This window comes from Dasypus novemcinctus, chromosome 30 (assembly GCF_030445035.2).
Source record: "Dasypus novemcinctus isolate mDasNov1 chromosome 30, mDasNov1.1.hap2, whole genome shotgun sequence".
Lineage (NCBI taxonomy): Eukaryota > Metazoa > Chordata > Mammalia > Cingulata > Dasypodidae > Dasypus > Dasypus novemcinctus.
This window is the reverse complement of record NC_080702.1, coordinates 47,839,304-47,867,192: the sequence shown is the minus strand read 5'-3', so window position 1 is coordinate 47,867,192 and position 27,889 is coordinate 47,839,304. Positions and strand designations below refer to the sequence as shown.

Genomic DNA, 27,889 nt, shown 5'->3' with positions numbered 1-27,889 from the left:
TCAGACCCTGATTTTGAGTCATTCCCACAGTGAAATGTACTTTTCAGAGATTTTACATAGGAGAACTTTGGACTTCAACCCTTTATGAACCCACTTCACTAATATAGAATCTCAAGGACTTCAGTGTTGACAGTTCACTAGAACTGCAGCTGGCATATGAACTCCTCTACCCATCATGATCCTTACTATTATTTATTTTTCAGGTGATGAATTCCTTATGCTAGGTCATTCTAGGGGTGGATTTAAAAGTTGAAAGGAAATTTATAGCTATCAGTGTCTACATTTAAAAATAGAAAAGAACAGTCATTAGTCTTTCTACAGATCTGGGGGAACTATGAAAAGAAGGGAATACAGAAACTAAAGCTTGTAGATGGAAGGAAATAAGAAATACTTGAGTGGAGACACATGAAATGGAAAAACAATTGAGAGATCAAATAAAATAAAAAGTTGGTTCTTGGGAGAGATCAATAAAATTTCAAAGTGTTAGATACATTGAAAAAGAAAAAGGGAAGAGGCAAATTAATAAAATCTAAATAGAAACTGAGGACATTGCTAGAAATTGCAGATATTAAAGGATTATAAGTGAAAGCTTAGAAAATGGTATGGGAATAATCTAGAAAAAGAAATGTACAACTTCCTATCAACATACAACTTATGTAAACATACTCAAGAAGAAATAGGTCTCCACAGACTTATAACAAGTTAAGGGATTGCATCAGTAAGTAAAAACATTCCATAAAAGAAAAGTCCAGGATCAGCCAGCTTCAAAGATGAATTCTATCAAATATTCAAAGAAGAGGGAGGGGCCAAGATGGTGGCTGAGTGAACTTGCCTTGCGGTCTCTCGTGGGAAAAGGAGGCTGGGCACCACTGGAGATTCTCCGAGGCCGGGCTTTTTCAGGATTTTTGCAGGGCAGGAAGTGTCTGGACATCGATTTGGTGGAAAGGTAATGGAGAAGATTGGTCTATAAGATATAATTTGGCTTCTATTGCCCAGATGTGAGACCGGGCTGACAGTTGCTCACTCCTTGGGGGGGCAGGGGAACTGCGGTATCGGCACTCCGGCTGCGCTTTTGGCGGCTCTGTGGTGCTAGGGAATTCATGAATCCTGGGTGGGCTGTTGGGAGGTTGAGGTAACGGACGCCTTTGCAAATCGATTTGGGGAGACAGACGGTGTTTTGTGAAGTGGGGGAATTTTTGATTGCGGACACAAATAATAGCGCTTCTGCCTGGAGCCCCACCCCCCAGGCCCGGCTGCTGATATGCAACGGAATTAGATTCTTAGTAATTGGGATGTAGTTTCAGGGTGCGGTGAGGGAGGGGACACGTCAGGAAGTCGATAGGGGAATATTTCATGAAGCTTGGGAATTCTGGTTTTGGAATCCGTTTTTGGCATTTCCAACCGGAACCCAACCCACGGCGGGCTTCGGATCTGCTTCAGTAAATTGACTGTGGTGTAGAGGCACCCTCAACTGGCCATTTTTTGGAAATACAGGGTGGGAGCTGTCCAAAAGCTGAATTGTCGATTTACCTACTAAAAAAAAACCCTACTGAATAAGTGAATTGCAGGGTTCAGACATAATATAGAGTTTGCGGATCTGACTTCTCCTATAGGGCTGACACCCAGCTGTGGGGTTCCCTGAGGGCTGTGTTACACTGCAGGGCTCCTAGGCTTCCTGTTGACCAGATTTGACGTTGCCAGGTCTGAATCCCCTAAATTTTGGTGGCCCATACCTGAGACTCACACCTCTTGAGTCTTCAATAACTCAGACTTTCCACCCCTGAATCCATCACGCCCTGAGGTCCATCTGAGATCCCTGAATGCCCTAGCCTTCAACGTTTGCGTTTTTTCTTTATTGTTTCATTTTGTTTTGTTTTTATTTTCATTTTACCTTATTTTTTATTGTTTTTGATTGTCCTGATTGCTACTATTGCATTATCCCCTAGACTTTACTCCCAGCGTATCCCGTAAAGTCTTTTTTTATTCAGTTATTTAGGGTTTATAAATTTTTTTTTTCTACTTATTTAATTTTAACTCAATTATACAATAAGTGCTGCAGGGAACACCTCACATTTGCTGGGTTTTCACATCCTCCACTGCCTCAATGCTGTGTGAACTGACTTAGGCTACCAACACTATCCCCTTTCCCCTATATCTTGATATCAGCCATCATCTACTGTCTCTGCTATATTCCACCTCCCACCTCCCTTTCTTCGATCCACAAAGTGTCTAACTCTTAATTTCTAATACCTCTGTTTTGTGTTCTGTCTGTTATCCACTCTTGAAACTATTACCTTTCTTTTCTCTTTCCCTCTCTAACAAAAACAAAAGCCTTTTAGCGCATACCATATTCCTCCCATATTCAGTCATCTACCTCATAATAGGTACTCTGCCTACTGCTATAACTCTACACAATTTACACGAATCTAACCTCCACCCTCCCAGATCTCATATTCTTGCTTTGTTAACATATATCACCAATACTACTTTACACGTTTTCCTTGCTTACACAATTGCCTTTCCCTGGCATTAACACTTTCCTCTAAAGTGAACTTAACCAGCAACAAGAAATTAGAATAAGAAGAACAAAGTGACAAAGAGAAGATATAACACTTACACAGAAACAACAGCTAACTAATCTCCAAGAGTAGACAAAGAAGCTAAGGAACTGAATAAACCCATCAAGATAACATGATGGCCAGACAGCAAAAAAAATCTACAAATCAAACCAGTAATCAGGAAAACATGGCTGAATCCAATCAACAAACTAAAAATCAGGAAGGGGAGCAGAAATTCGCACAAGCAATGAAAGATCCCAGAACATTTATGACTGACAAATTTGATGATGTAATGAAAGAGGTTAACAAAATGAAGACAACACTTGGAGGGGAAATTGCAGACATATGCAAAAAGATAACAGATATGATGGCAATGAACACCACAGTTCAAGAAATCAAAAATACACTTGCAGCCAATATCAGCAGACTAGAAGAGGCAGAGCAGAGAATTAGTGACATGGAAGACAGTATATCAGAAATCAGACAATGGAAGGAGTCAATAAAAAGATAGAAAAAATCCAGCTAGGACTCAGAGACCTGAATGACAATGCAAAACGCTCAAACATACGTATTATAGGCATTCCAGAAGGAGAAGAGAATGGAAAGGGGTCAGAAGGAGTGTTGGAGGAAATAATGCCTGAGAACTTCCCAAATCTACTGAAAGAGACAGATGTACATGACCAAGAAGCACAGCGCACTCCACTAGTCATAAACCCCAACAGGCCCACCCCAAGACATATACTTGTCAAATTATCCAATGCTCAAGACAAAGAGAAAATCCTAAAAGCAGCAAGAGAAAAGAAAACCATCACATACAAGGGAAGCTCCATAAGATTAAGTGCTGATTTCTCATCTGAAACGATGGAGGCAAGAAGGTAGTGGTATGATATAGTCAAGGTACTAAAGGAAAAAATTTCCAACCAAGAATACTCTATCCAGCTAAACTAGCATTCAAACATGATGGAGAGTTCAAAATATTCGCAGATAAACAGAAACTGAACGAGTATATCAACAAGAAACCTCCCCTTCAAGAAATTCTAAAGGGAGTTCTGCAGGAAGAATGGAAAAAACAGGACAGGCAGAGTTGGAGGAGAGTATAAGAGCAACAAAAAAAGACAAAAATAGAGGGAAAAAATACAAAATATGACAAACACAAATACAATCAAAATATGGCTAACACAAACAATTCCTTGAGAGTAATAACACTGAATGTCAATGGATTAAACTCACTTATCAAAAGATTCAGACTGCGACATTGGATAACGAAATATGACCCATCCGTATGCTGTCTATAAGAGACACATCTTAGACCCAGAGACTCATGGAGGTTGAAAGTGAATGGCTGGAAAACAATCATACAAGCAAATAATAACCAAAAAAAGGCAGAAGTAGCTATATTAATATCAGACAAAATAGACTTTAAATGTGAAACAATTGTGAGAGACAAAGAAGGATACTACATTTTAGTGAAAGGGAAAATCTGTCAAGAAGATCGAACAATCATAAATATTTATGATCCTAACAAGGGCGCTTCTAATTACGTGAGGCAAATGCTGGAAAAAATAAGTGAAACAATAGATGCATCTACAATTATAGTGGGGGATTTTAATACACCACTTACAACTCTGGACAGAACATTTCAAAAGAGAAGCACTAAAGAAACAAAACATTTGAACAGTATATTAGAGGAGCTGGATCTAATAGACATATATAGATCATTACACCCAAACACAGCAGGATATACATTTTTCTCAAGTGCACATGGATCATTCTCAAAGATAGACCATATGCTAGGCCACAAAGAAAGGCTGAATGAATTCAGAAAGATTGAAATCATACAAAACAATATCTCTGACCACAGTGGAGTCAAGCTGGAAATTTGCAAGGGACAGAGGCCAAGATTTCACACCATGATTTGGAAATTAAACAGCACACTCTTAGAAAAACAATGGGTGAAAGAGGAAGTCTGAAAAGAAATGATTGACTACCTTGAAACAAATGATAATGATAACACAGCATACCAAAATTTATGGGATGCAGCAAAAGCAGTACTGAGAGGTAAATTTATAGCCATAAACTCATATGTCAAAAAAGAAGAAAGAGCAAAAATTGAAGAACTAACTGCACATTTGAAGGAATTAGCAAAACAACAACAAAGTAAACCAACAGGAAGAAGAAGGAGGGAAATAACAATGATAAGAGCAGAACTAAATGAAAGAGAAAATAAGAAAGCACTTGAAAAAATTAACAAGACCAAGAGCTGGTTTTTTGAGAAGATCAACAAAATTGACAAACCATTAGCTAGACTAACAAAGAAAAAAAGAGAGAAGATGCAAATACACAAAATAAGAAATGAGAAAGACGGTATCACCACTGACCCCACAGAAATAAGGACTATCATAAGAGGATACTTTGAAAAAATATATTCCAACAAAAATGACAATTTAGAGGAAATGGACAAATTCCTAGAAACACATAAGCAACCCATATTGATGAAAGAAGAAATTGATGATCTTAACAAACCAATCACAAGCAGAGATATAGATTCAGTCATTAAAAACCTCCCAACTAAGCAGAGCCTAGGGCCAGAGGGCTTCACAGTTGAATTCTACAAAACATTCCGGAAAGAACTAACACCAATCCTGCTGAAACTATTTAAAAAAATCGAAACAGAAGGAACATTGTCGAACTCCTTCTATGATGCCAAAATTATCCTAGTTTCAAAGCCAAACAAAGACAGCACAATAAAGGAAAATTACAGACCGATTACTCTAATGAACCTAGATGCAAAAATACTTAACAAAATACTTGCTAATCGTATTTCATAACACAGTAAATGAATTATACACCACAACCAAGTGGGATTTATTCCAGGTATGCAAGGATGGTTCAAAATAAGAAAATCAATCAATGTAATACACCATATAAACAGACTGAAGGAAGAAAATCATGTGATTATATCTATAGATGCAGAAAAAGCATTTGACTAAATACAGCATCCTTTCTTGATAAAAACAGTTCAAAAGATCAGAATACAAGGAAATTTTTTGAACATGATAAAGAGTATATATGAACAACCCACAGCCAACATTGTTTACAATGGAGAAATCCTAAAATCCTTTCCTCTAAACTCAGGAACAAGACAAGGATGCCCATTGTCTCCACTCCTATTTAACATTGCCTTAGAAGTACTTGGTCGAACACTAAGGCAAGAACCAGATATAAAAGGCATTCAAATTGGAAAGGAAGAAGTCAAAATTTCATTATTTGCAGATGACATGATCCTATACATAGAAAATCCTGAGAGATCTACAACAAAGCTTCTAGAACTCATAAATGAGTTTAGTAAAGTCACAGGTTATAAGATCAATGCGCAAAAATCAGTAGCATTTCTGTACACCAATAATGAGCAAGATCAGGAGGAAATCAAGAAACAAATACCATTCACAATAGTAAGTAAAAAAATCTAATACTTAGGAATAAATTTAACTAAAGAGGTAAAAAACTTATACACCGAGAACTATACAAGACTATTCAAGGAAATCAAAGAAGACCTAAGTAAATGGAAGAATATTTCTTGTTCATGGATAGGAAGACTGAGTATTATTAAGATGTCTATCCTACCAAAACTGATCTACACATTCAATGCAATCCCAATAAAAATCAACAGAGCCTTCTTTAAGGAACTAGAAAACTAAGTACGAAATTTATTTGCAAAGGAAAGAGGCCCCAAATAGCCAAAGACATACTGAAAAAGAAAAACGAAATTGGAGGAATCACACTACCTGACTTCAAAACATACTACAAAGCTATGGTCATGAAAACAGCATGGTATTGGCATAAGGATAGACACACAGACCAATGGAATCAAATTGAAAGCACTGATATAGAACCTCACATATATAGCCACATAATATTCGATAAAGCCACCAAACCCTCTCAACTGGGAGAGAGTGGTCTATTCAACAAATGGTGTCTGGAGAACTGGATATCCATATGTAGAAGAATGAAAGAGGATTACGGTCTCACACCTTATACAAAGATCAACTCAAGATGGATCAAAGACCTAAATATGAGAGCCAAGACCATAAAAACCTTAGAAAGCAGTGTAGGGAAACATCTACAGGACCTTGTAATAGGAAATGGATTCATGAATATCACACCAAAAGCACGAGCAGCAAAAGAACTAATAGATAAATGGGACTTCCTCAAAATTAAAGCCTTCTGCACCTCAAAGGAGTTTGTCAAGAAAGTAAAAAGGGAGCCCACACAGTGGGAGAAAATATTTGGCAACCATATATCTGATAAGAAACTTATAACTTACATATATAAAGAACTCCTATATCTTGAAAATAAAAAGATAAACAACCCATTTAAAAAATGGGAAAAAGATTTAAACAGACACTTCTCCAAAGAAGAAATACAAATGGCTAAAAAGCACATGAAAAAGTGCTCCAAATTTCTAGCTATCAAGGAAATACAAATCAAAATTACAATGAGATATCATCTTACATCCATAAGATTGGCAGCTATGAAAAAAAAAAGAAGAATGCAAATGCTGGAGAGGACGTGAAGAAAGGGGAACACTCATCCACTGCTGGTGGGAATGAAGAAGGAGCCAACCATTCTGGAGGACAGTATGGCTGTTTCTCAAAAAACTAGCCATAGATTTGCCATATGACCCAGCAATACCACTGCTGGGTATATTCCTAGCAGAACTGAAAACAAGGACACAAACCGATATATGTACACCAATGTTCATAGCAGCATTGTTCACTATTGCCAAAAGTTGGAATCAACCCAACTGCCCATCAACAGATGAGTGGATCAATAAAATGTGGTATACACACACAATGGAATACTACTCGGCTATAAGAACAAATACACTACAAACACACGTGATAACATGGATGAATCTTGAGAACCTTATGTTGAGTGAAGCAACCCAGGCATTGAACGACAAATACTACATGACCTCAATGATATGAAATAAGCAAGCTGCCTCAGAGAGGAAGAGACTGAACGATAGGCTTACAGGAAATCGGGGGTGGAGGAAGGAAGTGAGCCGACGTCTGCAGGGGTGGAATTTATGATGAGCTGCTGGTAAGTATAAACACATAGAAGAGATAAAATGGGGGCAAGGGGTTGCCTTTCGGAGGGGCTTTGCGTGTTTGAGGGTGGCTGGGGATGGGCGGATGGGTAATATTGCCCAAAAGTGGGGGGAGAGAGGGGTAGCATACGAACATAGGAGAGTGTCAGGTGTTGGTGGAGAGTAAAATGGTGAGAAAATCATACCAAAATATAATTAAGAGGTTTACCTATTTAGAATGCTCGGAGGGGATGATCCAATGTGGGACGGGCTCCTGGGGAATGTCTGAATGCTCATTTTGCCAGAGTGGGTGGCACCATTGGGTAGAGACCCAAGTAGTGAGAGTGGGGGTGGACCCACATCCTGGGGAGGACTAATGCCATCAAATAGAGGGAACTGTATCTCTCGAGAGAAAGGGTGGCTCCCAGGGCTTTGGGACAGTTGAGCAAGTTAGGCCCTGAACACTATTCCAACTATCTCTGGACATGGCTTCTCGGGAAACGGAGGTTGGCTGTCACCATGGGCACCAAGGTGGATGGGAAAATGGATGTTAAATGTGTGGAACCAAGGTAAATGGCGGGTAAGAGAGGAGTTTCGTGAGAGTACACAAGGATGGATATAAAACATGTAATATTACACCATAACATATAGGAGACAACAGACTGATAATGTAAACCATAATGTAAAACATAGGATAACTAAAAAATTAGAAAACTGTGTATCCTAAAGTATGCACCACAATGTAAGCAAAGATGTCACCTTGTTTGAAAGCTATTGTGTCAGACTCTGTACATCAATTTAAGTAAATATGATGTGAATAGGGTGTAAGAGTATCGCTGTGGAAGGGAAAAGATTTTGTGATGGATGTGTGGGAGTGCTGTATATTATATATATGAATTGCTGTGGTCTAGGGCTCTTGTTAAGAGAAGTTCAATAATTGGGCGGGGAAAGAAAAAGAGAGGATGTAGAATTTTTTCCAAGTCAACACGTATTCTATATCTAACCTTTAAACCCATTGCTATATGCCATTTTGCTACTAAGGGATCCTGACATTATATTGGGCTTCAATTTTCAGGAAGTTCTGGATCACAGAGTGGTTCAACGATGGCAATGGATGAATACTGGTATAGGATACTATTGACAGATGATATATGGCTGACAGGGAGCTATACAGGACATATGTCCAGGGTGCATGGTAATGTTTGGATATACTCATAGTGGCAACAATTAAAAACTACAGCTGGGGGGGGTACTGGGTTCCTGGCCGGTGGTGCTCTCTCATGGTCCCTATGGGAGCAGCAACAGTCTCCCAGGTGCAGCAGCAAGGACCGGGAAGGAATGAGTGTCCAACAGTGAGCCCCTGACGCTAATGACTATGCTTGTGAGCTGATATGCTTGAAATAAGAACAAGGCCTAGAGCAGCATTGTGCCAGGGAATTTCCTCCTGACAGCCTTCATGTTACTCAAATGTGGCCAGTCTCGAAGCCTAACTCAGCATCTAAATGCAATGCCTTCACCCCAGTGTGGGGCATGACACAAGGGGATGAGCCTCCCTGGCACCGAGGGATCACTATCAACTACCAACTGATGATGCAACTGGAAAATGACCTGGAAAGGAAAGTTCAATGCAGATCAGCAGAATATCCCTGTCTACATAAAATAACATGTCTTTAAAATGCTGCTTGACCTAATGTAAGGGGGAAATGGAAAGGAGAAATGAATTTATATGGCTACGAGTCTCTAAAAAAAAAGAGTCTGGAGGCTGTCAAAAGGATTGCCCTTATGCACAACTGAGCAGAGTCTAAGAGACAGATAAAGTAGATACAACCCCCAGGTATTGGTTCCTTTGAGGGCTAAAGAGATCCATCGGTGCTATGGTCATGGCAGATGGGGTTAACTGCCATGTCAGATGGCCCTTCTTTGGAGCTGGTGTTTATGCGTGATGAATCTGGACTCAGATGGGATCTCTCTTCATAAGACTTTCATGCTACTGTGCTGGAGTTGTATTTGGTATTGGGGTTTAAGATATATTTAGGGGATCTGAATCTCTGGACTGAAAATGTGATAGCCAGGTCCTGAGCCTCAACAGACTCCAGCACCTACAATCTGATTTATTGGACTCATCTCACTCAGCTAAGATGGAGTTGAAGAAGGACAACCACCACACCATGGAGCCTAGAGTGCCTACAACTGAAGGCGGGAGGATTGCATCCAGTATCCATGTGGAATCTGAGCCTCCTCTTGACATAGAGGTGCAATGGACACAACCAATCCAATGTCCACAGAGAAAAGGTGGCATTGGAGTGGGAAAAGTGGACATGGTGGCTAATGGGTATGGGGAATGGCAGGAAGAGACGAGATGTGGAGGCGTCTTTGAGACTTGGAGCTGCCCTGGATGGTGCTTCAGGGGCAATCACCGGACATTGTAAATCCTCACAGGGCCCACTGGATGTAATGGGGGAGAGTATGGGCAATGAAGTGGACCATTGACCATGAGGTGCAGAGGTGCCCAGAGATGTATTTACCAAATGCAATGGATGTGTCATGATGATGGGAATGAGTGTTGCTGGGGGGGGGGCAATGGTGGGGTGAGGGGGTGAGGGTGGGGGGGTTGAATGGGTCCTCATATATTTTTTAAAGTAATATTTTTACAGAATCAATAATAAAATAAATAAAAAAACAAACAAAGACGAATTATTTCCAATACTTCACAAACTCTTCTAAATTGGGATCTCTTCATAATTTATTCTAAAGGCTAAAGTTATTGTGAACCCAAAGCTACTTTAAGATCTCACAAGTAAAGAAAACCAAGGGACAATTTCCCATTTGAATATAGATGCAAAAACCCTCAAAAAAAGCTAGCTTATCAAATTCAACAGATGATAAAAAGAATTATCCTTCATGAGCATGTGGTATTTATTCCAGGATGCATGATTGCTTAACATAAGAAAATTATTCAGACTTGCAAAGCCTACCCTCTGGTTTATTGGACTTACCGTGGTAAGTAGGCACTTATAAGAGTGTCTGCAACTGCAAACAGGAGAATTGCATCCATCATATATGTGGAATCTAAGACACCTCCTGATATAGAAGTGGAGTGAACATAAACATCCCAGGGTCCACAGGATGGAGGAATAGAGTATGGGCTAGAGTGGACTTACTGATATTGTACTATGGAACTATTGTTATTAGTAATGTAAGAAATTGTAGCATCGATGTGGAGAAAGTGGCCATGGTAGCTGCTGAGGGTAGGGAGAAGAAGAAGAGATATGATGTGGGGACATTTTCAGGACTTGAAGTTGACCTGGGTACATGCAGGGTAAGAAAGGCATATTTGGAATCTGCATAGATGTTAACCTTGGCCACAGCCACAAGTTGTAGGGCTCAGGTAAGGGCAATTATTTTGGCTTTTTGTGCTGATGTGTTAGACGGGAGAAGCTGGGCCTCTACTGTGGTCTCAGATGTTATTACAGCATATCCCGCTTACTGATCACTGCTGTGAGTAAAACTACTCCCATCCATGAAGAACTCCATGTTGGCATTTGGTAGTGGCTGGTCTTGAATGTCCAGCTGGCTGAAATAAACTTCTTGCAATGTTTTCAAACAGTTTTCGGTTGGAATTCCCGGCTTGATGTGTAGCAGAATAGCAGTGTTCAGGGTTTTTACAAGTTCCAATTGGATGGATAGATTTTCACAAAATAGGGTTTGATATTTAATCAGGCCACTGTTGGTCAGCCAGTGTGTTCCTTTGGCTTATAAGTTTGTGATTAATGCATGTGGAAACTAAAAAAGTATAGGTTGCCCAAGAGTTAATTTTATGACTTCTAGTGTTAGTATTGCTGCAGCTGCTAAGCTTGCAGGCATGAGGGCCATCCTTGGGCTCCAGTGTCCAGTTGTTTGGATAGATAACCTACAGGTCTTTGCCAGGAACCCGAGTACTGAGTGAGTACTAGTGCAATTCTTCGGAGGTTATGAACATATATGTAGAAAGGTTTTCTGAGATCTGGAAGTCCAATGCTCGGTGCTTCCATCAGAGCTTGTTTAAGAGCATGGAAAGCATCCTTCTGTGGGATTAGTGAGAGCAGGTAGTCATTATCGCCCCCTCTTTTGGCTTCATATAAAGGGCATGTGAGGATCCCAAATTTGGGGATCCAAATGCGGCAGAATCCTGTTACTCCAAGGAATTCTTACAACTCTTGGTGGTTGTTGCATTCAGGGAGGCAACAAATTGATTACTTTCTTTCAAGTCCCCATTCATGGAGCCGCTGCACTCTTTTATAACCTAGATATTTGACCTGAGGTAGGCAGATTTGGGCTTTTTTCTTGGACACCTGATAGCCCTTTTGTTGCAGATGTTTTAAAAAGACATGGGTTCCACCAGCACAGTCTTCGTAGTTGGCACTTCCAAGGATGAGGTCATCTACATATTGGAGGAGAAAACAATTATGGCCTTCTGGTTTAAAGGATTTGAGATGACTGGCCAGGGCTTGTCCAAAAATAGTGGGTGCATTTTAAAATCCCTGAGGGAGTTGTGTGCAACTTAGGTGCTGGTTTTTGCTGGAGTTCAGATTGTCCCAGGTAAAGATGAAAATCATTTGACTCTGGAGCACTATCTGAATGCAGAAGAAGGTATCTTCAAGATTCAGTCAACAAAAGTAGATTTCCTTTGAGCATATCAAGCTGGGGAGAGTGTATGGATTAGGGACTGCAAGATATAGAGTTATTACTGCTGAGTTGACTGCTCACAAGTCCTGGACTGGGCAGTAATCCCCATCAGCCTTTTTAACTGGGAAGAGTGGAGTATTCCATGGAGATTTGCATGGTCTTAGGATGCCTTCATTCAGCAATCTCTAAATATGTACCAGACTTTTTCTTGCCCTTCAGGTGAAACTGGATATTGCTTTATGCTAATTGGACTGTGTGTGGGCTTTGTTTCAATAATAATTGGAGGAATGTCATGTGCCATCCACTTTGGGTTGCCCTCTGCCCATGTTTTGGACACATCTTTGAAGGGGAGCTGTGTGGCCATAGATTGGCGAGCTTCCCTGAGGCCAAACAGTCTCATTCCTCCTGCAGAGGGTGGGTTAGCACTATTTTTGGAGGGTTTGGTGGTCCAGTGTTACTGTGGATTGCCCCATGGCATTAAACATAATTTGAGCCTGTAGCTTAGACAGCAAGTCTCAACACAGGAGGGGGCACTCTGGGAGATATAAGAATTCATGAATGATGTCCTAACCCCCAATGTTGCAGGTCCTGGTATGGAGAAATGGTTGCTGGGAACTTTTACCAATTGCCCCTATGATAGTGGCTTGTCTTTTTTAATGCCTGGACTAGGTTGGGCATTACAGAGTGCTCAGTCCCAGGGTTGACCATCATATGTATGGAGAAACCCCCAATTTGGACTCCAACCATAGGCTCTGTGGGGCAGAGAAAATTGGAGCGTGGTCTGTCCTAATAATCACAATCAGAGTCTTGTATTCCTGCAAGTCCAATGAAGTGATTTGCAGGTCTTCCTTCTGAATTTTTGCTAACCGAATATTTAGTTTGTGACATTCCCCTAGCTCTCCTGGCTAATGCTTTGGCTGCTTATTTTTCAACAATGTGGTAGAGTGGCCAGCTTGGACATTCCTGCTACCAATTATCCCCTCCCCACAGTATGCACAGTGATTTCACCCTAGGGGTGGGCGCCTCTCTCTTCTTGAGGTAGGGGTTTCCCAGTTTATTTCGCTTGACACAGGATTGCATCCATTGACGATTGTTGCTGGGAGAAAGCCTACTTTTTTTTCATCATCCGGTTCACTTCCCTCCTGGTCTCTACATCACGGTTGATGCAAACCTTGGTGGCTATTTCCAAGAACTCAGAAATATTCTTTCCAGTGAAGCCATCCAACTTTTGTAGCTTTCTGGGATGGCAGCCAGTGATTGTGCAACAAATGATGCATTGACCATTGTTTGGCTTTTGGGAGCATCTGGGTTAAAGGCTGTGTAGACACAAAATGCCTACCACAGTCTCTCATAGATTTGAGCCAGACTTTCATTGAAAGTTTGTAGGACTTCAGTGGTTTTTGCCATGTTTACTGCTTTTTGACTCCCAGCTTTAAAAACTTCAACTATGGTCCTATGGAAAGTTTCTAGTCAGTTGAGGCCAGTCGTGTGATTGGGATCCCATTGGTGGTCCTTGACTGGGAACTGGGTGTGGGCATTTTGGTCACTGTCCAAGGTTCCCTCAGGTGGGTGCTCTTTGAGGCAGGTTATAGCCCCTTGTGTGACCCACATTCTTTGTTCAAAGTTAAGTAAGGTCATAATGAGTTGTTTACAATCAGCACAGGTGGGTTTGATGGACTGGACAAGGTCAGCCCTGAACTGAGGCTTCTCCAAGTATGGTGGGGTATGGCTTTTCCAGTTAAATTAGTCCATTGTAGTCCAGAGCTGGTACACATATATATGGTTTCCCCCTTGAATCTGGCCATCTGCATCATAATAAACTTGAGTTTGGGCTTCATGGAGTAGGAATGACCTTCTCCCTGCTCCTCCTTCCTCTGAGGCTCCCCATGATCTGAGTTGTTGTTTTTCAGGTACTCCTTCCTGACTGATGGTCAGCACTGGGCTGCCAGGGACAAATGTCTGTGTGGGCAGCTGTGCTGCATTTCTCAGTGCAGATGATGACAAAGACAGCTGTGATGATGGAGTGGGTGCACCTCCTGATGCAGATTGCAATAAAGGCGGCTGTGGGGATGGTGTAGGTGCATTCCCTGGTGTGGGTGGCGATAAAGGCACCTGTGGGAATGGTGTGGGGGGTGCACTTCTGAGCACAGATGACAACAGGGGAGCATTACTTAGGGAAATTGGCTCACCTCATTCCTTATCATGGCCCATGTAGGAGCAATTGCATAGGGTGGCAGGAGGTAATTTTCATTTGGCCCTTCTAGAATGGGTGGGTTGGCACTGGATTTGGGGCATACTTCCTCTGGAAACTTTGCACAGTGCTTTTTTGGCTTGGTCCCTGGGACAGCTCTTCTGGGTTTTTGTATTAGGCAAATCCTGGCTTCTTTAGTTGTACCTTCCCTAACCAGAGTGGATTTTGACTTATAACATATTGCCAGGCATCAATGTAGGGGAACTGGTCAGGGTGCCCTGGTTTTCTGGTTACTGTGTTGTGAACTTTATGGATGATCTGGGGGTCAAAAGTGCCCTCCTGGAGCCAGTCCATGCCAAAAGTTGGCCATTCTAATTCAGAAAGTATTTTAAGCTTTCCTGGCTGGAACTTTATGATAAATACTTCTCTATGGAATACTCGGGGAAAGTTTTTTAGCATACAACCTAATGTGATCCTACTTTGTGTGTTTCCCATGTTTCCACCTTGTGCCCATGCTGCACAACACTCACTCAGCCTAAAGCTTCATCCATTTCCAGCTACCGGCCTCTCAGGAACTTATGGTACCTCTTAGCCTTAGCAGGTCGGTATAAATCCCCAACTCAGAAGAGGGTCCCCTTGCAGGGAGGCCATCCAAACCACCCTTGAATAGATGAGTTCACCACAGAACCATGGATCAGGACTCTGTGATGGCCCTGCAGAAGTGTGTTTCTGCATCTCACTCAGCCTCCACAATCACACACACACAACCATCCCTTTCTTTTCTTGGACCTAGAGAAGATGGCTTCCTCTCTTTTCCTAAGGAGTACTGGGGTCTCCTTTCGAGAGCTGATCAGATTCCTGTCCTATTTTTTTCAGAATGATGCTTTTCCTGGGTTTTGCCCCTGGGTGTCTTACATTTCTGGTGTGCAGAACTCTTTGCTTCATTCTCAAGTTCCCTTGAACTCTCCAGTGTCTCTTGGTTCTCCAGGAGCGCTCTAGTGGAGTCCCAACCTCTTTTGAAACTAAAGGAGAGTTCAGGGACACCCAGGGCAGGGTTCACCTGAGCTCTCCCAGGCTACTCAGAGATGTCCTGGGGGCCAATCAACTGTTGCTGCCTCTGACCTTCTCAGTGTATCCAAGATGAGCCCCCAGAGATGTTGTAGTAGAGAGAAGTCGGGTGTGCATGATATTGAAGGACAGGAGGCAAGAATTCTGAGAAGAAAGATGTGTTACAACTTGCCAAACTTGGAATACACTTGTCCTAATAAAAACTGAGCCCTGAATAAGAATTTTGGGTTCTTTTTATACAGAGGATGTAGGAGTGGGGAGTCAAATGGTGCTTATATGCAAAAGGAATTTTTGTTAGTTTCTTCAAGTGTTTTATCTGAGTATCATATAGGTTATATCCTCCAGGTGAACTTCAATTAACACATATTCTCCACATTCCAGGTAAGCTTTTAGCATGAACCCTCCATATTCCAGTTAATCTTTAATTAACACCTCCCTGAATATCCAAAACCTCTAGAGTTTATTCTTTTCAGTTGGCTTTCCAGGGAACTAGGCATACTTGGATATAGAATAAGTTTGAATTTATGCACAGGCTATATTAATGTGAGGTTGAGTGTATAAATTAGGCCCAGGGTTGACTCAAGAACTGGCTTAAGTACCAGGGGTAGAGACACCATTTTTATTAAGACTTGGGTTCATGCAGAGGAAAAGAGTCACTAGACTGGACCAGATCTTGAAGGTCTTTTAATGCTGGCCTAGGAGGCATGTATTTCCTCTGGAAGTCATTAAGTCATGACCTTCATCTGGTATCCATGTGTGGTTTAAAGCAGAATGATCACAGATCCTAGTAGAAAAGGTAAAAGGAAAGAGAAGTGATCTGAATTATTGGAAGTTTTGTGTAGAGGAGTACTGGCTGGTGTTTGGCAGCTACTTCAGGATTTTATCTCAAATAGAAGGCAAAAACAAACTATTTTGAAGCAGCATATGTGGGATCCAGCAGGGGAGGGAAAGGAACAAGAATTAAGGCAAAGCAAAATAGGATGATGCATTGACCATCATTTCAAGGAATAAAAAGGATTAGTGCCAGAAAAGTGACAAAGCCCAGGAATGTGTTACTTCTAACAATTAAGGGGAACAGCATCACATGATAATTTTCTTATATGCTACCTTCACAAGTGTTTCTGGAAATTCAATAAATCCTGAATTCAATGCTAATATTTTCTTGTTTGTTTTATTGTGTTATACTTTGGCACTTTGTCAGTAATCTGATCTTTATGGTTCCTGGAGAAACTAATAAATCCTTCATAGTCTACAAACTCACCACAATGTATTCATGGGTGACTTGATTCTTATTGGCTCTACCTATCACACATTGGCTATATTTTAAATGGAATAAAATTCTATCATATGTTTTGGAAATTTCTCCTACATTATTTCTTCAAATGTGGATTTTCAGTTATTCACTCTGCTTCTTCCAGCTCAAATATTTTTAGTGCTGGAACTACTCTAGAGAAAATCTGTAATCTTATTTTCCTAAAATTTTTCATGTCTTTCATACTCTATTGTGAGGTCTTTTTTATTTTATTTTATTTTTTTATTGATTTTGTAAAAATATTACATTAAAAAAATATGAAGTCCCATTCAACCCTACCACCCCCACCCCACCACTCCCCCCAGCAACCCTCACTCCCATCATGACTCATCCATTGCACCTGGTAAGTACATCTCTGGGCATCTCTGCATCCCATGGTCAATGGTATACTTCATGGCCCACACTCTCCCACATTCCATCCAGTGGGCCCTGGGAGGATTTACAATGTCCGGTGATTGCCCCTGAAGCACCATCGTTCATTCTTAGAGCACTCTCATTATTCCAATAATAATAAAAAATAAAAAACAAAAAGCAAAATCATGACCTCTCCATCTCTCTATGCTTCCCGTCATACACAGCTACTCTTCTTTTTTATTCTTTCATTATATTTGTATTTGTTTTGTAAAACTGTCTTATAAATAAAATATACTGTTATCTTTTATGTATGTTTATATTTTGTTCTGTGTGGTCCCCCAGTGTCTTTTTTTTTTTTCACTTTATTTTCAATGAACTTTTAGGTTACAGAAAATTCTCTTTGAAAATATAGGAAATTCCCATTTCTTCCAACCCTTCCCTCTCTCACATTTTCCCCTATTATGAACATCTTGTAACACTGATATAAAGAGAATTGTCACCAGAGGTTCTGAAAGGAGGGAGAGGGAAGAATAGGTGCAACATTGGTCAATTTGAAGACATTGGAATTATTCTGCATGAATTTGCAATGACAGATACAAGCCATTATAAATGACAAAACCCATAAAATTGCATGGTGCAAAGTGTAAGCCATAATGCTGACTATAGCCTGTGGTTTGTGGCAATTCTTCAATACACATTCACCAATTGACACGTGTTCCACACTAATGAAAGGTGTTATTCATAGTTGAAAATATGAATGGGGGAGGTAGAAGAAGCCATTGATATCCCCTATGTTTTTGCTCTAACATTTCTATACTCTAAAACTTTTTAAAAAATAAAGTTAAAAAACTACAAGCTCATTGAAAACTGTATTTATACCTGATTCAGAAGATTTCAATGCTTTCACCTTCCTCTCAGATTCTAGACTTATCACCTTTCTGAGCAAATGCATTGCTCTACATTCATAAACATTTTCCAAAGTCCCATGTTAAAAGTTGGAGTCTCAATTCCTGACCCCACATTATTCCACATTAGCCTCCTTATCATATCTAGAACCAAGCAACAATTTCTTGGAAAACTAGAATGATTGAAATTTCAGTTACAAAGCCAGGAATTAAGAAGAGAAAAATTATATTACAAGCTAGGTCTTCTTTAGTCCATCATGTATTGGAAAAGGGGATATTTTTCCTCAATATCACCAGGGAAGGGCCACCTGGATATGATTGCAATTAAATTTTGATAGCTCTTTCTGCCAATTTTGAACCCTTGGACCAAAAACTTCCCATTAATCATTGGAATAATATTCATCCCTATATATCCTCAAATATTGAAAGGAACTTACCAGCATCTAAGACTGCAAAATAGCCACAGTGGAGCACAGTGACATGTGACCTTCACTCCTACCTGAAAGGGAAAGAATAAGTTCTTGTTGTCTGTTTAGGTTGTCTATTTCTGGGGTAACATGAGCTCTACCAACCATAGCCTAAGGGATCATTAACTATCTCTAGTCAGAGAAGGCAAACTTGAGTGTGGTATACCATAAATTTATGTGTATTCCCACAACTTAGAATTCCTTGCTTTTAGCATTGATTCACTTGTAAGTGGATATGCCTGCCCAATGAGCACATCTTTAAATTCCCTTCATAATCAGTTGCCATAAGCACCCCTCCTCTTTTTTTAATACCAGGGTAATAGAAATCTAGAGTTATTGAATGTGCCATAGATGTTCAATGTGCTAGAGTGTGTGAGGTGCTTTCCAGCTACTTTTCTTTGTCTTATGTTAAGAAAAGACAAGAGTTTCCAATATAAGGCCATGCTCCCACAAAAATGCAAATATTAGTGGAAAGCAATCTGGAGGTGGAGGAATGGATCAGTATAACTTGTTGATCTATGTGTTTAAGATGGTTTATAAGGACTGAGGTGTAAATACATGTGTCAATTTTAGTAATTCAAAATGCACATTTATTTCTACATTGTTCTTAAGGTACTGATTTGTGAGTTTTGATTTTAGCATGACTGTTTCTTATCCGGGCACAGACACATCGACGTGTGGGTGACAGATCAAATGAAAGGCTTGCAGACTTGGGTCTGCCATATAGTATATGTTGCTACACTGGGACCTATGTATTTTACGATACCCATATCAATGGACTCTGGAGTCCATGATTCCAAGATGCTCTTCCTAAAACTTGACCAGCATAAGTCCTTCATGACACAGCATTTTTCTGATGGGATGGACACTAGTTCATTGACTACACCTGCTGCACTGACAAGGTTTAGGCTAAAACTTCCTGGAAAGGAGGTGGTCCCTGGAGCCTTATTGATGAAATCATAGCGCCTATGGGTGAAGAGGATAATCCAAACATGTTTTCAACCATTGATTTTCACCTGGGCACAGGACCTCAGATGCAGAGCCTAAGGGCAAAATATGTTCAGTTCCCCCTATTGTCTTTGAGGATATGGAAAAGCTTAGCAAAAAGAGATCATTGGAGAAATTAGACTCCTCTTTCCAGATCATAATAATATCCTGCACAAACACATACATGCACATATATCTATATATCTATATATCTATATATCTATATCTATATCTATAGATACATCTGTTTGTGGCTACAGGTTCCATTTCATCTCTGTCTGATAAATACTTTGCACACATGTAAAGCTTTGGCTGTGATTCATGGAGACAGTTCTGCGATGTACCCACTGATTTTAATTTTCCTGCTCCTTCAGCTTCCCCTCTCTGCATGGTGATTAACAGATCCTACCTGCTTCCACAGAATGAAACCCAGTGTATTTAAGGATGGAGACCTGATTATAGGTGGATTTTTCCCCCTTTATACATTTCTAACAAATTTTTGGATCACCCAGCCTACCAAGGAAGTCTATTTACAGCAGTGATTTTTCATTCATTTTCTGCATTATTATTAGGTTGAATGCTGCCTAGGCAATTTGCTGATGGCTTGATCAACATTCTCCACATTACCTGCCCTGCCATTCACACCTGCTACCCACATCCCAGGATGTGAGTAATTTATATTGTTTCTTCCCACTGCTATTTTTTCTTTCAAAGGGGAACGAGAATATTCTAATTTTCTTTCTTTTAGTTTCCATGACTTTCCCTTTTCCAGTGCTGGAATCCAAGTGAGACAGCCCTCTCCAAAAAGCTCCACTTCTCCTTGCCTTTCCTCCTGAGTCTGCTGCCACAAGCAGTGGATCAAGTGATATGTCTTAGAAAACCTATCCTTTGGCATTAGAGCTTGGCTAAAAGGTTTCAGGTAAATAGCTGTTCCCCAAACAAGGGTTTGCTAATTATTCTTTCCCCATGAAGATAGTCACTAATATTCTTACCAAGATGACCCAGGTATATGTGTCCCCCACGCATGGTCAGATTTCTTACTGTAGGCATCTGGCTACTGTTTGAAATATCTCTGAGCATCACCTCTCAGGCTTCATTCGTGCCTCCTCGAACAGCCTGCCTGACCAGGTATAAGAGATGAAGCATTTGTGAGATATTTTCAACTCCAGCTTGATTCTGATTCATGGGGGCATTTAAATTACCTCCGTTTTTAGATTTCTGAGACTGCCAGTTCTATATCTGATGGTGTAATTAATGAATTGATGAAGTGAAACTTCAAGGGATCACGTTTCAAAAAAATTGATAAAAAAAAATTCAGGAGATTCCAGCAGATAGTTTCTGCTCATGTGAGAAGAGGGGATTTCACTCAGTAAAATGATGCGTTAATGCTTTTTGAAAGTGCCTGAAGCATATAATTTGCAAACAGTTCCGCAAAATTTTGACAGGGGATGGAAGGGTTAGAAATTTGGGACCTCTTTCTCCTTCGAAGGAGTTTGCAACTAAATTTTCTGTCTTCACATTTCTGGATATTTGCCTATCTCTTCCATTCTTTAATACTCCTCCAATGCTTCCCTGCTTATTTCCTCTCCATAATTTTCCAAAATATATTTGTCCCATTGTCATCAATGACTGATGCACACACCTCATTCTGAAGGATGCTGCTGGTTGCTGCCTTTTAATGCAAGAGTAGAGTTTGGCTCATTCAGGGACATTTCGAGCTGAATTTCCTGGGGTAGGAGGCCAGATTTTCTCATCTGTCCCAACTTGCTTTAAGAACCCGATAAGACCGAGGGAAAGAGAGGTGTAATGTCTGACAGAAGAGGAAGCACTAACTGCTTTTCTTCTTACACTCTGCTGTCCACTCAAACTACCTCAGGGTGTGGCGATTTGCCTTTCAGGGTTTTGGCCATTTTTCTATTCGCATCTGGGCCTTTTCACTTTTTAAGAATATTGTTGTTAGTGGAATTAGCAAGAGCATTTTCATTAAAAATTCATTTCATCGTTATGTTGTTGCTAGCTTTAAATATTTTTCCATAACATATCTTTAAATATAAAACAACATGAAATTTCAGTTAAAGTAAAATTTAGCTATATTTTCTTTTATTTTGAGTGCCTTTCTGGCCATGTCTTCCTGATCTACAGGTTGATAAATAGATGTGCTTATTCTACTACTTTGTGTTTCCTTTGAGAACTGGAAAGATTTTGCCTCAAGTATGTAGTAGTTTACCTCATTTATATTCCAAAATTATATACTTTCATCACTAATGAAACAATTCATTATTCCAAGACCAGCTTGGTAATGCGTGAAATACTCAAACACAGATTGGTTCTCCATTTTCTGTTCTGTCCTGTTGATATATCCATATCTTCCAATGCCATTCCCATTCTGTTTAAAATATTGTGCCTAATTAATTGCAATTATTGGTTTCTCTGTTATATTCTCCCCTTAGTGTTCTCAATTATTTCAATAATTTCCTGAACTTACCATATTTCCAGAAACCTCAAACTGTATTAACATTAACTTTATAAATGTCTCAGTGATTTTTAAAAATAGTTTATAATAACATATATACCACTCAAATATTCCAAATGATTATTGTGCTGCCATCACCAACATCCATTACCCAAATGTGTACATTACCTCTAAGAATGTATCCATGCCCACTAAAAAATAATTCCACCTTCTCCTTCACCTCATCCTCTGAGCCCTGGTTACTGGGAATCTACTAATTGTGCTAACTTTTTTTTAAACAATCAATTTTATTGATACATATTCATGAAGCATACAATTCATCAAAAGTGTGCAATCAATGATATTTGGTGTTATCACATATTTCTGCATTCATTACTTCAATCATTATTAGAAAACTTTCATTAATTCAATAATAATTCTACTAAACTTTTATAGAACGTTTGTAGACTATTGACGTAGTTGTAATATTTTGGGGGATGTACGAGGGATTGAGTGTGGGACCTCTTACATGGAAAGCATGTGCTCAACCACTGAATTAGACCCACTTCCCTGTTTGTTATGCATTTACATTCCTCAGTAGAGCTTTGTGGTCTTGTTCACAGGGAACAGACAAATTGATTTATAGGTAAATTTACAGTGAATTTATTGTTAAAATATGTCTTAATGATATCAATTATGAATTATATTAATTTTTACTTGTATTAAAATATATAAATGAAATTTCCCAATATTATACCATTATTAATATTAAGAATTTATTATTCATCTATTGCTACCATATCTATTTCCCATAAAACTTAATAAATTATTGATATTATATTTAAACATTGTTAAGAGTTGTATATATTTGATTGACTACTTCCTTTTCAATTACAAATAGTTTTCACATTTTTTCTTGGGTTTCCTATGTGAACCATCTTGCTTCCAGCAAGATTGTGGTTTGCTCCTTTCTTTCCATTCTTTTTTGCCTGTTATTTTATTGCATTCTGTAATAGGCTAGTAAGGCCAGTAAGGTACAAGGCAATCCTGGAATTAACAGACCTCATTCTCCCCTTGATTTTAAAGAAATGCTTTTTGTTCAGGTATTCTTCAAGTACAGGGCATACCGCAATACATGAAGCATATGATATTCTGCATCAGCAAACTTGACTAATGGGTTTGGCTCATTCAGATCATGAATGGGGAGAGTATTAGACTGTGCAGATCAGCCCCTGTGTGGGGGTGATCCTTCCATGCCTGACGTTCAGCCACCTCCAATTTTGATTCACTATCTTTGCATTAAGCAAACTCTAATTTCTCAATTTAAGTGCATTTTTGTTTTTGTGTTTAATCATATTAAGAAAATACTCTTCTCCTAAACAAATGTATTCAGTTAGATGCTCAATGTTCTTTAAAGCTTCATCTACTTATTTGAGTGTGCACTTTTTTATCATAGCAGAAAAGTGAAGACTGATAAACTATTATCTAATTCGCTAATAGTATTTCTTTACGATTATTTCATATTATTTTCTGCTTGGTGTTTGTCACTGCTATGGTGCTCCTTCTTTTTCTATAATGTGGAAGAGATTACTACTAGATAATTCTTTTTTTTTTCCATAGGGACTATACCATCCTACTTCCTTGTAAAATGTGTTTATAAGACACATATAAAGAAAAATGAAAACTTGAAAGCCAAAGTGTGTAGCTCTAAAGATACCCTAGATTACGAAAGTTAAAAACCATAATTAACCAGAGGTAAGTATATTTATATCTGGATGCGGATAAAATGCATCCTTAGGAATTGAGTGGTAGGTACATTCATAATAAAAAAAAGGTTCAAATCTTCACAATCGAATAGCAATTATTATAAATATATAATATCCTCAAACAAATAAAAAATGAAACAAGGTATAAACAAGGCATCATAGTGAGAAATTTCAATATTTCTCTCTAAAATGACAACATATATCTACTAAACATAAATTATATTTGAAAAATTTGACAGGTTTGATTGATTGAGCACATGTGGAAACCTGTGTCCAACTGTTGAAATGTACACTAAGCAAAAGCTATTGGAGTGTTAATCAAGCCTGTGAAAAAGGATGTTTGAAATGGATGCAGGAGCCTTTTGTTCTTCTTGGAAATTCAGTTGCCAAGTAAAACTATGAAAGGAATTTCATTTGTCCTGCAAAAGGAGTTATTAATAAAGGAAGTGGAACTGTGCACAAATCAACAATAAAGATGAAAAGAGTAAGGGTCATATGAAGGGAGTACAAAGGAAGATCTTGGATTAATTGTTAATGTTATTAGGATTGTAATATTTTAATTAAGAAATGGTTAAGAGACTTTCTAGCCATCATGACACCTTTCCCTTTAGTATACTACAGTGATTCCAGTCCTGTTAGGTATAGGTATGGATCACCTTGCACTTCATCAGTTTTCTTCTCCGAAATATTCCTGCCTTGCATGATTCTTCCTATTCTGTGCTCTGATATTTTTCCCAGTATGTCACAGTTGGAAGAGGGCATGTCCACAACTTGATGGGATAGAACCTAAGGCTAATTAATTATCAGTCTTCTTGTGGACAGTTCTCACCAAACAGATGTTATGCCCCTCTGCCTCTCTCGTCCTATTCTGCTTATGCTGTGGACACGAACTTTTGAAGAGATATATCCTTCAGTTGGAATTATTCTAAACTCATGATAATAATCCTGCTATTATATAAACCATTTAATAATGTGTTAATGTGAAAAAATAATTCTTGTTTCCTGATATAAAGAATAAATTAAAACTTCCTTTTGAATTTTTTCACTTATTACACTTTTCTTTGTATATAGGATCATCTTCCTCCAACAATGCAAAATTCAGTCATAGCCTTCAAATGTCTTTTAGATCTTTTAGGATTAGCTGATTTCCAAGGCTTCAAAAGTGCTAATCTAGAATGAGTCAATTTGTGCTTTCAGCCTTAATTTGGTCATTTTATTGAATTTGAATATAATCATGATTTGAGTCTTCTGCCTAAATATATCTTTGCATTCCATACAGGTTTCAGACCAAGAACTACCAGTATGTTCTGGCCTTGGTTTTTGCTATTGAAGAAATCAACAGGAACCCCCATCTTTTGCCCAACATTACTTTGGGATTTGATCTGTACAATTCATTACCCAGTGAACAGAGGACGTTGGAGAATCCCATCATATGGCAATCAGGACTGGGCAAGGACATTCCTAATTACACCTGTAGGAAAGAGAGCAAGTCTGTAGCAGCCCTTATAGGAACAACATGGGCAGTTTCTGCCCAGATTGGGACACTGCTGGAACTCTACAAAATTCCACAGGTCAGCCTCATTAGATGGGAGGGGTGATAAATTTATATTTCCTTTGCTAATTTCAGGGACCTTAAAAAGAAAAGGTCAAATGAAGGAATTGTGTTTACTCATGCCTCAAATGTTACAGCCAGTAAGCCAGTACACAGAGACATGGTGGGATGTTCACATGTCATTTTCTAGAACATTTGTGAAACCAAGTGAGTAAAAGCCAAAGCAGTTTCCTAGACCCTTGAAACTGATCAATTAGTTTCCATTATGGTTTCAGAGTTTGGGAGATGATTGGAAAATAAGAAGAGCAAATCTTCCCTTTTTCCTGTTTAAAACATTGTTTAATGAACCAGTGAGTAGGATTTACAACTCTGCTGAGGCTCAGGGCCCAGCTCCAATTTGGTCATTCTTGAGGTTCAAGTCTCCTGGATATACACAAATGCCAGTGCCAACCACAGGCCCAGTAAAAGTGACAGAAGAGGCATGTGTACAAAGGTCACATCTGAGTCCACCTCCATCACACTGAGGAACACAAATTCCAAAATAATATCCACTGACAACGCACTGAACTCCAGAGTCAGCTGCCATGATCATAGACCTGTGTGTCTCTGTAGCCCTCTGGAGCACCAGCACCTACGGTTGTATCTTCTTATCCAGGTCAGCTCACAGGGAGGTTGAAGTTGGTCAATCACCACAACAAGGAACTGAGAGTGCCTACAAATCAAAGTAGGAGAATCACATCCATCAACCATGTGGGATTTGAGTGCCCTCTTGATATAAAAGTGGAGTGGAAATCACCAATCCAGGGTCCACAGGATGGAGGAGTAAAAAGGATTAGAGTGAACTTACTGGTTTTCCACTAAAGAAATATTCTTACCAGTGATGGAAGAAACTGTAGCATTGATCTGGAGAAAGTGGGTACTATAGTTGCTGAGGGCAGGGAGAGGGGAAAACAGATGTGATGTAGGGGCATTTTGGGGACTTGGAGTTGCTCAAAATTATATTGCAGGGACAGATGCTGGACATTAATATCCTGCCATAAACACTGAATGTACTGGGGGGAGAGGGTAAACTACAATGTAAACTCTAATCCATGTGGTGCAGCAATACTCCAAAATGTATTCACCAAATGCAATGAATGTGCTACCCTGATGAAAGATGTTGTTGATGTAGGAATAGAGGTGGAATGGGATGTTGGGTATCTGGGAACCTCATATTTTTTAAGGTAACATTCTATGTGATCTATGTATCTTAAAAACAAAAGACAATTTAATTAAAAAAATAAATAAAAATAATACATTGCTTAATTTTCATCAAAGCTGATTTTGTGCTTCTGACCCATCTTCTTTCCCATACTGGTTCTTACACTCCTACCTTTAGCTTGCATTTGGCCTCTAAGACCCACAACTGAGTGATGATGGCAAGTGGTCAACTCTTTATCAGATGGCTCCCAAGGACACAAGTTTGACACTTGCAATGGTCTCAATGATGCTCCATTTCAGCTGGAACTGGGTGGGACTAGTCATCTCAGAAGACAAGAGAGGTGTGAAGTTTCTATGGGACTTGAGAGCAGAAATGGATAAAAATGGAGTCTGTGCAGCCTTTTTGGAAATGATCCCTGTCACTGAGAGGACAATTAGCTCAAAAGACTGGCAATATCATTTACGCATCAGAGAATCATCAGTGAATGTGACTGTCATTTACGGTGATTCTGACCCCCTAATGGGATTGAGCTTTTGGAGATGGAGACTCTTCGTTTTAGGGAAAGTTTGGGTTACAACCTCACAATGGGATTTTCCCACCAGTGAGAGAAACTTTTTATTTGATTCATTCCATGGGGCCCTCATTTTTTCACAGCACCTTGCTGATATGCCTGGTTTCAAAACTTTCATCCAGACAGTTAAACCTTAAAAATACCTGGAAGACTTTTACCTCACTAAATTGTGGTACCTCTTTGTAACACTCTGGAGAATTGTCCCCCCAATGTCTCCTTGGAGTTGTTGCCTTGGTGGCTATTTGACAAGGACATGAATGAAGGAAGTTATAATGTTTATAATGCAGTGTATGCTGTGGCTCAGAGCTTTCATGAAATGCTACTTCAAATAGTCCAAATGGAGTTAGTGGAAAATGGAGATGGACTGGTGGTTTCCCCTTGGCAGGTAATACCTCTTCCATTGAACAGCATGTGCAGTTCACAACATGTCATAATCATAAATTTCTTGGAACACAGCATATGCTCAAGTCAGGATGTTTAGGATTGTCTCTTGAAAACTGTAAGAGATGATATGCTTGTTCACTGTCTATGAGGTAAATCTATCCCTATGCAGAAATGATAATGAACAGGCAGGTGCCAATGGCAGGGAGGGAAGGAGTTATTAATCAATGGCAATGCTTCTTGTTACTAAGGCCCTCAACATTCTGCCCACCTAAAGTTTTTAATATAAAATGCCTAGTCCTCTTCCTTTGAACACTTGCATGAGAGCAGGAACAAATTAGTTTTTTAATTAGTTTTAGGCACAGTGTTA

The 27,889-nt window shown here is 39.5% G+C and overlaps 1 pseudogene; it reads left to right on the top strand.

Moving 5' to 3' along the window:
* Positions 1–770: 770 nt before the first annotated feature.
* LOC139437919 (vomeronasal type-2 receptor 116-like) lies at positions 771–27,275 on the top strand (annotated as a pseudogene).
* Positions 27,276–27,889: the final 614 nt, after the last annotated feature.